This window comes from Anopheles arabiensis, assembly GCF_016920715.1.
Source record: "Anopheles arabiensis isolate DONGOLA chromosome X unlocalized genomic scaffold, AaraD3 X_pericentromeric_contig0012, whole genome shotgun sequence".
Taxonomy (NCBI): Eukaryota; Metazoa; Arthropoda; class Insecta; order Diptera; family Culicidae; genus Anopheles; species Anopheles arabiensis.
The window spans coordinates 127,501-137,500 of record NW_024412090.1 but is presented as its reverse complement, the minus strand read 5'-3'; the positions used below and the strand labels follow the sequence as shown (position 1 = coordinate 137,500).

General features: G+C 46.9%; 1 pseudogene; it reads left to right on the top strand.

Moving 5' to 3' along the window:
* The window catches only part of LOC120907600, a 6,451-nt pseudogene extending 4,288 nt beyond the window's left edge, over positions 1-2,163 (top strand).
* The last annotated feature ends 7,837 nt before the right edge of the window (positions 2,164-10,000 follow it).

Below are 10,000 nucleotides of genomic sequence, written 5' to 3'. Positions count from 1 at the left end.
TGCCGCAAAGCGTGGGCACTCGAAGAAGGCGTGCTCCGCCGTCTCTGGGACGCCGACGCACAACTGGCAGTCTGGGGACGACGTGAATCCATTGTGGCACAAGTAGTCACGGAAAAATCCGTGTCCGGACAAAACCTGTGCCAGATGGAAAGTCATATCTCCATGTTTCCTAGACTGCCAGTCGCCGACCGATGGAATTACACGGTGCGTCCACCGCGTGTGCCGGCTAGCATCCTGTTGCAGTGCGTCGGCATCCCATTCCTCCTGCCAGCAGTCGATGGTGTTCTGCCGCTCCGTCGCCCGGATGTCCTCCCTCGTTGCAGCACGGTCTGAAGCAAGGAGTTGTTGGTGAACCCGAGCATCCTCGTTGATGAGGTGGCATATCGGTACGAGTCCAGCGAGTAGGGTGGCCGTCTCATACCTGACGGTACGGAATGCCCGTGCCACCCTGATGGCTGCTTTTCGCTGAACTCGTTGCAGCATCCGTCGGCACTCTCGCACCTGAGTTGCCTCAGCCCAGACGGGAGCAGCATACCGCAACACCGATTCTGCCACACACGCCAGCAGCCTTGACTTGGCCGTCCTGGGGCCGCTGTGATTCTGCATGAGGCGCGTTACAGCTGCCACCACACGCGACGCCTTTTCGGAGACTTTCGTGACGTGATCTCGCCATTTCAGGTGATCTTGGAGCTGCACGCCCAAGTACCTGATGCTCCTAGAAGACTGGACTTCCACGTCACCGACGCGAAATGTCACCTGCGGCGGAGTCTTCTTGCTTGAGATCAGGACGGCTTCAGTCTTGGCTGGGGCCAGCTCCAGACCGTGCTGTTGCATCCAACGTTGGACCTGGTCAACGGCTTCCTCTGCTCTCGCGCGAACCTCGTCCGTGGTGGTAGCAGGTACCAACAGCGCCAGATCGTCCGCGTATCCGATGACTTCGACGTCGGGAGGTAGCGGCACATCCAGCACCCCGTCATACATGATGTTCCACAGAGTTGGGCCCAGGATGGACCCCTGTGGAACACCTGCGGTTACATGCCGTACGACGGGGCCTTCGCTCGTGTCAAAGTACAGCACACGATCCTCGAAGTAGCTTCGAAGCATCCGTTGGAGGCCGACGGGAACACCTTTTGCCTGAAGGGCACTGGCAATGGATTGCCAGTTGGCCGTGTTGAAGGCGTTCTTCACGTCCAACGCCACCACAAGCAAGAAACGGTTATCCCGGCCGTTCGTTCGCCGGAACGACATGGCGGTACGGCCGGCCTCAACAACCCGCTGGATGGCGCTCACTGTCGACCGCCCTCGACGAAATCCGAACTGCCGGTCCGACAGTCGGGGTGAAGACGGCTCTTCGAGATGTTCATTGAGGCGATTCAGGATGAGGCGCTCAAGTACCTTCCCCAGTGCGTCGAGCATGCAGAGGGTCGGTACGAGCTGCTCTCTCCCGGAGGCTTCCCCTGCTTCGGCAGCAACACCAGTCGTTGCCTCTTCCACTGCGCCGGAAACGAAGCGCGGTTCAGGCAATCCTGGTACAGGACCCGGAAGACCTCCGGGAACATGGTGATTGCCGTCACAGGGATAACTGGCTTGTGGCCGCCAAGCGTTCATAGCGACGTGGCTTTTTGATCCTTCGATGTCGGCTCTTCCTATCATTGTGAAGCAAAATTCACCAAGCGTAGGATTGTTCACCCTTTCAAGGGAACGTGAGCTGGGTTTAGACCGTCGTGAGACAGGTTAGTACGGACCTACTTAACGGACCTGTGGCTCAATACTAGTCCGACCGGACTTTGGTATGACGCTACGTCCGCTGGATTATGCCTGAACGCCTCTAAGGTCGTAGCCAATCCGAGCTGATAGCGCTTCTCAAACCCATTAGGTGTTCGGAAGCTAGCGGGCCTAACAACCCTCTGAGATCCGTTGGAGTCTGCGTCTGCAGCCCGGCGTCTCATCCCGCTATACCTAGGCCGCAATGAGTGGAGTTCGCTGCACGTGTTAGTACCGTAACTGGGAACGCCGTTGGCTTGAGCTCTGCCCAACGTGGATATACCTAGTTTCGACACCTATCAACCGCCCGCAAACGACGGGACTTCAGGCTGGGAGCTGCGAGTTGTAGAGATGCGTTCGCATCGATCCTCTCAGGCGACCCATGCTTGGTGGTTTGTCCGTGTGCCCCTTCCTCGATGTGCGCAAGCTCGTCTTGGTCTGGGGACCACGTCGACACAGGGGATACTCTTGTGAGAGCATGAGTGTACTAAGTTGAGTGTAGCAAGGGAACGCGTGCCCCTTCCTCGTTGGCGTAACTAACCATCTTGGTCTGGGGACCGTGGTACCGTGCTCTGGTGAAGCTTGGTGCGTGCTCCTTCCTTGTCAGACGAGTGACTTGACCTGGTCTGGAGACCGTTCCTTTATACTAGTGGACAAGAGTTGGCTACTTCCGTGTCAGACGAGTGACTTGACATAGGATGGAGAAGGACACTTAACACTAATGAGCTTGTCGGCGTGCCTCGTTCTCGACTTGATTGTCTTGATGTGAGGACCGTGCGGACCACACCAGTAAGCTTACACATGCTCGTTACAAGTTGTATAAGTTGACCCGTTTGGCCCGGTTGCCTTGCACATGATGGTGTTGACCATGTTCGGTTAACAGGTCGTGTGTCGAGGTGGTCGGCCTTGGTAGTAGGATGTCTTGTGCATGTGACGTGTTGACCTGGTTTGGTCGGTGTGTCGTCGTGTACGAGATGACCTACTTACCCGTTAGTTTTCCAAGTTGTATTATGTGTTGACTTAGTTGACGTGTCATGTGCTTGGATGATTAGCGTACGGGTCATGTATGGTGCGCTTGCTTCAGTTGAAGGGATGTACTAGTACAGTTGTGTTAATTGTTTATTTCACGATCTGGTCTTTTGGCTGGATCGTGAAAAAAACGCTAAGTCCCAAATCCTGAACTCGAGAAGAAAGCGCCAATGACAACGTTTTTGACTGGAGCTCCCTAGCATTCGGCTTTTTTTCTACTTTGAAGGGATGTACTGTTGTATGAATTGTTTATTCACGAACTGGTCGTTTGATTGGATCGTGAAAAAAAATCGCTCAGTCCCAAATCCTGAACTCGACAGGAAAGCGCTGATTGCAAACATTTTGACTGGAAGTCCCTTGAAAATGGCGTTTTCGTTATTGGCATTATGTGGCACGTTTATTGTGGCTAGAACATTAATTATTCACCAAATGGCACCAAAGCTTGGCAAAAGTCGCGAAACACTCCTATCTCGACGCACCAGCAATCGCAACTTGATGCAAAATAAATTGCACGAGCTAATGATACTTGTACCATGCACAGTACACCGTACCAAAATATACCCCTGAAAGTGTGCAATTTGGTGCTACCCTAGGGAATATGTATGGGGAAGCCTAGCTACGTGTGTCGCACGTTCCAAGTTGCATGGACGTCGAACAGAGGCATGCAAAAGCACCTATCTAGGGAATTACTCTACGTTCTAGTAGCAAGTGCGATTTTCCAGTCCAGCACGGCAGTACGCCTGCACGCATACACTCCATGTACCAGAAATGTACCAACCTAGGCGTTGCTCAGTAGCTTTTAGCGGCACATAGAAAAAGTATTCGAGTTCAGATTTTTGGGACTTAGCGTATTTTTAAAACTAATAACGAAAATTAAATTTTAAATCGGTAAACGGCTAGGAGTTGCTCAGTAGCTTTTGGCGGCACATAGAAAAAGTATTCGAGTTCAGATTTTTGGGACTTAGCGTATTTTTTAAAACTAATAACGAAAATTAAATTATAAATCGGTAAACGGCTAGGAGTTGCTCAGTAGCTTTTGCGCAACGTGGCAAAAGTATTCGAGTTCAGATTTCTTGGACGTAGCGTATTTTTCAATCATAATAAACCGAATCAAACATAACAATGATGAAACTTACACCATGTCCCAAGGTTGTGCACAAAACGTAACGATAAAGTGCTGGCGAAGTTAGAGGTGCACCAAAATTGTGTACCGATCAGGGAAAGTACTCTACGTTCCTATGATTTGGGTGAAAAGTGTTGATTAACTGCTGGTAAGAATAGACAGTTGCTTATCATACACATCGCAAACGAACACCCCTTAGTGAGCATTAGCAAAAGTCAATGGCACAAAGCAATTGCAATACAAACTGATCAAGTACATTAAAGAACGCTAAGTACCAGGACTTCTTTCCAAGAATGGTGTCCGCGACGGGAGGGCAAGCGTCCTTCCCAGGTTTTCCTAGTAAACCTTGTATGGTAAACATACCCAAGCGTGTCTGTAAGCACGCAACGAAAGTCACGAACGGGCACATACCTAGGGAATGTACTCTACGTACTTGGACTTTTGTCCAAGAATGGTGTCCGCGACGGTCGGGCACTGCGACGCAATAACCAAATCCTAGGATTGTAACTTTAGTGTGCACAAACATAAACATTAACGCGTTCGCTCGGGCTGCGCCGTCCGTGTTGAACACAAATGTGGGTGATTATATGCGTGGAGGGACAAAAACATACGAGGAGGAGACAGTTTTCTGCACGATGTGCACAGAGCTCATTTCGTCGTCCCGGGCGAATGGAAAAACACAAACATCGCGAGTATCGTTCTAGGTTTCTGTCTATAAAAGGGCAGGCCAAAAGGTGACCGGTTGAGATAAGCATTTTAAGCATACAAACACTTTATTGGAACTTTTGATACAAAAACAAGGTACGTACATGTAGGTTGTACCAACATGGACATCTATGAACGCGTACGCTCGGGCTGCGCCCTCCGTCTTGTACTTTCCCTGATCGGTACACAGTTTTGGTGCACTGCTATTCCGACCGGCAACTTGTACCAACATATACATCCATGAACGCGTAAGTAGTGTACTTTCCCTGATCGGTACACACTGTTGGTGCACGGCATAAGAAAAGAGCTAAAATGGTCAAACTCAATCCATTTCAACAATAGATAGTCGATAGTAGCTGTGCCGATGAAGTAGGGCACGATGCAAGTTAATGTTGTTTAATGAATAACATGTCCGCCATACATTTCAGTACAAAATTGCTCGGTCAGACCTACAAAGTGCTATATCTCGAATACGAGGCGTCGGACTGGGGGTTGTAGAGCAATTTTAAGTTCGTCTAATGATTCTACATCCGATTCTGGATAGCGGTTTTTTGACCACTTTTCAATATTTTGTGACACCCCGAACCTAGGGGCAGCTCCCTAGCTTTTTTCAAAAATGTGCACCGAACGGGCCGGAGAGCTCGTGTGGCTCAAAACATGTTTTTCGCTAAAACACCTCAAAACGTGTAAGGAACGCACCCTAGCTCTTGTTTTTCAAAAGTTATGGCCATTTAAAGTCAGACGGGTTTTGCTTCAAAATAGCAATTTTACCCGTCCCTATGGCCATGCTTTAAATTTTCACGAAAATGCCAGGTCAGACCTAGGGCGGGCCATATCTTGAATACTAAACGTCGCAGACATTGGTCGTAGAACAATTTTAAGTTCGTCTAATGATTCTACATCCGATTCTGGATAGCGGTTTTTGACCACTTTTCAATATTTTGTGACACCCCGAACCTAGGGGCAGCTCCCTAGCTTTTTTTCAAAAATGTGCACCGAACGGGCCGGAGAGCTCGTGTGGCTCAAAACATGTTTTTCGCTAAAACACCTCAAAACGTGTAAGGAACGCACCCTAGCTCTTGTTTTTCAAAAGTTATGGCCATTTAAAGTCAGACGGGTTTTGCTTCAAAATAGCAATTTTACCCGTCCCTATGGCCATGCTTTAAATTTTCACGAAAATGCCAGGTCAGACCTAGGGCGGGCCATATCTTGAATACTAAACGTCGCAGACATTGGTCGTAGAACAATTTTAAGTTCGTCTAATGATTCTACATCCGATTCTGGATAGCGGTTTTTGACCACTTTTCAATATTTTGTGACACCCCGAACCTAGGGGCAGCTCCTAGCTTTTTTCAAAAATGTGCACCGAACGGGCCGGAGAGCTCGTGTGGCTCAAAACATGTTTTTCGCTAAAACACCTCAAAACGTGTAAGGAACGCACCCTAGCTCTTGTTTTTCAAAAGTTATGGCCATTTAAAGTCAGACGGGTTTTGCTTCAAAATAGCAATTTTACCCGTCCCTATGGCCATGCTTTAAATTTTCACGAAAATGCCAGGTCAGACCTAGGGCGGGCCATATCTTGAATACTAAACGTCGCAGACATTGGTCGTAGAACAATTTTAAGTTCGTCTAATGATTCTACATCCGATTCTGGATAGCGGTTTTTTGACCACTTTTCAATATTTTGTGACACCCCGAACCTAGGGGCAGCTCCTAGCTTTTTCAAAAATGTGCACCGAACGGGCCGGAGAGCTCGTGTGGCTCAAAACATGTTTTTCGCTAAAACACCTCAAAACGTGTAAGGAACGCAACCTAGCTCTTGTTTTTCAAAAGTTATGGCCATTTAAAGTCATACGGGTTTTGCTTCAAAATAGCTATTTTACCCGTCCCTATGGCCATGCTTTAAATTTTCACGAAAATGCAAGGTCAGACCTAGGGCGGGCCATATCTTGAATACTAAACGTCGCAGACATTGGTCGTAGAACAATTTTAAGTTCGTCTAATGATTCTACATCCGATTCTGGATAGCGGTTTTTGACCACTTTTCAATATTTTGTGACACCCCGAACCTAGGGGCAGCTCCTAGCTTTTTTCAAAAATGTGCACCGAACGGGCCGGAGAGCTCGTGTGGCTCAAAACATGTTTTTCGCTAAAACACCTCAAAACGTGTAAGGAACGCACCCTAGCTCTTGTTTTTCAAAAGTTATGGCCATTTAAAGTCAGACGGGTTTTGCTTCAAAATAGCAATTTTACCCGTCCCTATGGCCATGCTTTAAATTTTCACGAAAATGCCAGGTCAGACCTAGGGCGGGCCATATCTTGAATACTAAACGTCGCAGACATTGGTCGTAGAACAATTTTAAGTTCGTCTAATGATTCTACATCCGATTCTGGATAGCGGTTTTTTGACCACTTTTCAATATTTTGTGACACCCCGAACCTAGGGGCAGCTCCCTAGCTTTTTTCAAAAATGTGCACCGAACGGGCCGGAGAGCTCGTGTGGCTCAAAACATGTTTTTCGCTAAAACACCTCAAAACGTGTAAGGAACGCACCCTAGCTCTTGTTTTTCAAAAGTTATGGCCATTTAAAGTCAGACGGGTTTTGCTTCAAAATAGCAATTTTACCCGTCCCTATGGCCATGCTTTAAATTTTCACGAAAATGCCAGGTCAGACCTAGGGCGGGCCATATCTTGAATACTAAACGTCGCAGACATTGGTCGTAGAACAATTTTAAGTTCGTCTAATGATTCTACATCCGATTCTGGATAGCGGTTTTTGACCACTTTTCAATATTTTGTGACACCCCGAACCTAGGGGCAGCTCCCTAGCTTTTTTCAAAAATGTGCACCGAACGGGCCGGAGAGCTCGTGTGGCTCAAAACATGTTTTTCGCTAAAACACCTCAAAACGTGTAAGGAACGCACCCTAGCTCTTGTTTTTCAAAAGTTATGGCCATTTAAAGTCAGACGGGTTTTTGCTTCAAAATAGCAATTTTACCCGTCCCTATGGCCATGCTTTAAATTTTCACGAAAATGCCAGGTCAGACCTAGGGCGGGCCATATCTTGAATACTAAACGTCGCAGACATTGGTCGTAGAACAATTTTAAGTTCGTCTAATGATTCTACATCCGATTCTGGATAGCGGTTTTTGACCACTTTTCAATATTTTGTGACACCCCGAACCTAGGGGCAGCTCCCTAGCTTTTTTTCAAAAATGTGCACCGAACGGGCCGGAGAGCTCGTGTGGCTCAAAACATGTTTTTCGCTAAAACACCTCAAAACGTGTAAGGAACGCAACCTAGCTCTTGTTTTTCAAAAGTTATGGCCATTTAAAGTCATACGGGTTTTGCTTCAAAATAGCTATTTTACCCGTCCCTATGGCCATGCTTTAAATTTTCACGAAAATGCAAGGTCAGACCTAGGGCGGGCCATATCTTGAATACTAAACGTCGCAGACATTGGTCGTAGAACAATTTTAAGTTCGTCTAATGATTCTACATCCGATTCTGGATAGCGGTTTTTGACCACTTTTCAATATTTTGTGACACCCCGAACCTAGGGGCAGCTCCCTAGCTTTTTTCAAAATGTGCACCGAACGGGCCGGAGAGCTCGTGTGGCTCAAAACATGTTTTTCGCTAAAACACCTCAAAACGTGTAAGGAACGCACCCTAGCTCTTGTTTTTCAAAAGTTATGGCCATTTAAAGTCAGACGGGTTTTGCTTCAAAATAGCAATTTTACCCGTCCCTATGGCCATGCTTTAAATTTTCACGAAAATGCCAGGTCAGACCTAGGGCGGGCCATATCTTGAATACTAAACGTCGCAGACATTGGTCGTAGAACAATTTTAAGTTCGTCTAATGATTCTACATCCGATTCTGGATAGCGGTTTTTGACCACTTTTCAATATTTTGTGACACCCCGAACCTAGGGGCAGCTCCTAGCTTTTTCAAAAATGTGCACCGAACGGGCCGGAGAGCTCGTGTGGCTCAAAACATGTTTTCGCTAAAACACCTCAAAACGTGTAAGGAACGCACCCTAGCTCTTGTTTTTCAAAAGTTATGGCCATTTAAAGTCAGACGGGTTTTTGCTTCAAAATAGCAATTTTACCCGTCCCTATGGCCATGCTTTAAATTTTCACGAAAATGCCAGGTCAGACCTAGGGCGGGCCATATCTTGAATACTAAACGTCGCAGACATTGGTCGTAGAACAATTTTAAGTTCGTCTAATGATTCTACATCCGATTCTGGATAGCGGTTTTTGACCACTTTTCAATATTTTGTGACACCCCGAACCTAGGGGCAGCTCCCTAGCTTTTTTTCAAAAATGTGCACCGAACGGGCCGGAGAGCTCGTGTGGCTCAAAACATGTTTTTCGCTAAAACACCTCAAAACGTGTAAGGAACGCACCCTAGCTCTTGTTTTTCAAAAGTTATGGCCATTTAAAGTCAGACGGGTTTTTGCTTCAAAATAGCAATTTTACCCGTCCCTATGGCCATGCTTTAAATTTTCACGAAAATGCCAGGTCAGACCTAGGGCGGGCCATATCTTGAATACTAAACGTCGCAGACATTGGTCGTAGAACAATTTTAAGTTCGTCTAATGATTCTACATCCGATTCTGGATAGCGGTTTTTGACCACTTTTCAATATTTTGTGACACCCCGAACCTAGGGGCAGCTCCCTAGCTTTTTTCAAAAATGTGCACCGAACGGGCCGGAGAGCTCGTGTGGCTCAAAACATGTTTTTCGCTAAAACACCTCAAAACGTGTAAGGAACGCACCCTAGCTCTTGTTTTTCAAAAGTTATGGCCATTTAAAGTCAGACGGGTTTTTGCTTCAAAATAGCAATTTTACCCGTCCCTATGGCCATGCTTTAAATTTTCACGAAAATGCCAGGTCAGACCTAGGGCGGGCCATATCTTGAATACTAAACGTCGCAGACATTGGTCGTAGAACAATTTTAAGTTCGTCTAATGATTCTACATCCGATTCTGGATAGCGGTTTTTGACCACTTTTCAATATTTTGTGACACCCCGAACCTAGGGGCAGCTCCCTAGCTTTTTTCAAAAATGTGCACCGAACGGGCCGGAGAGCTCGTGTGGCTCAAAACATGTTTTTCGCTAAAACACCTCAAAACGTGTAAGGAACGCAACCTAGCTCTTGTTTTTCAAAAGTTATGGCCATTTAAAGTCATACGGGTTTTGCTTCAAAATAGCTATTTTACCCGTCCCTATGGCCATGCTTTAAATTTTCACGAAAATGCAAGGTCAGACCTAGGGCGGGCCATATCTTGAATACTAAACGTCGCAGACATTGGTCGTAGAACAATTTTAAGTTCGTCTAATGATTCTACATCCGATTCTGGATAGCGGTTTTTGA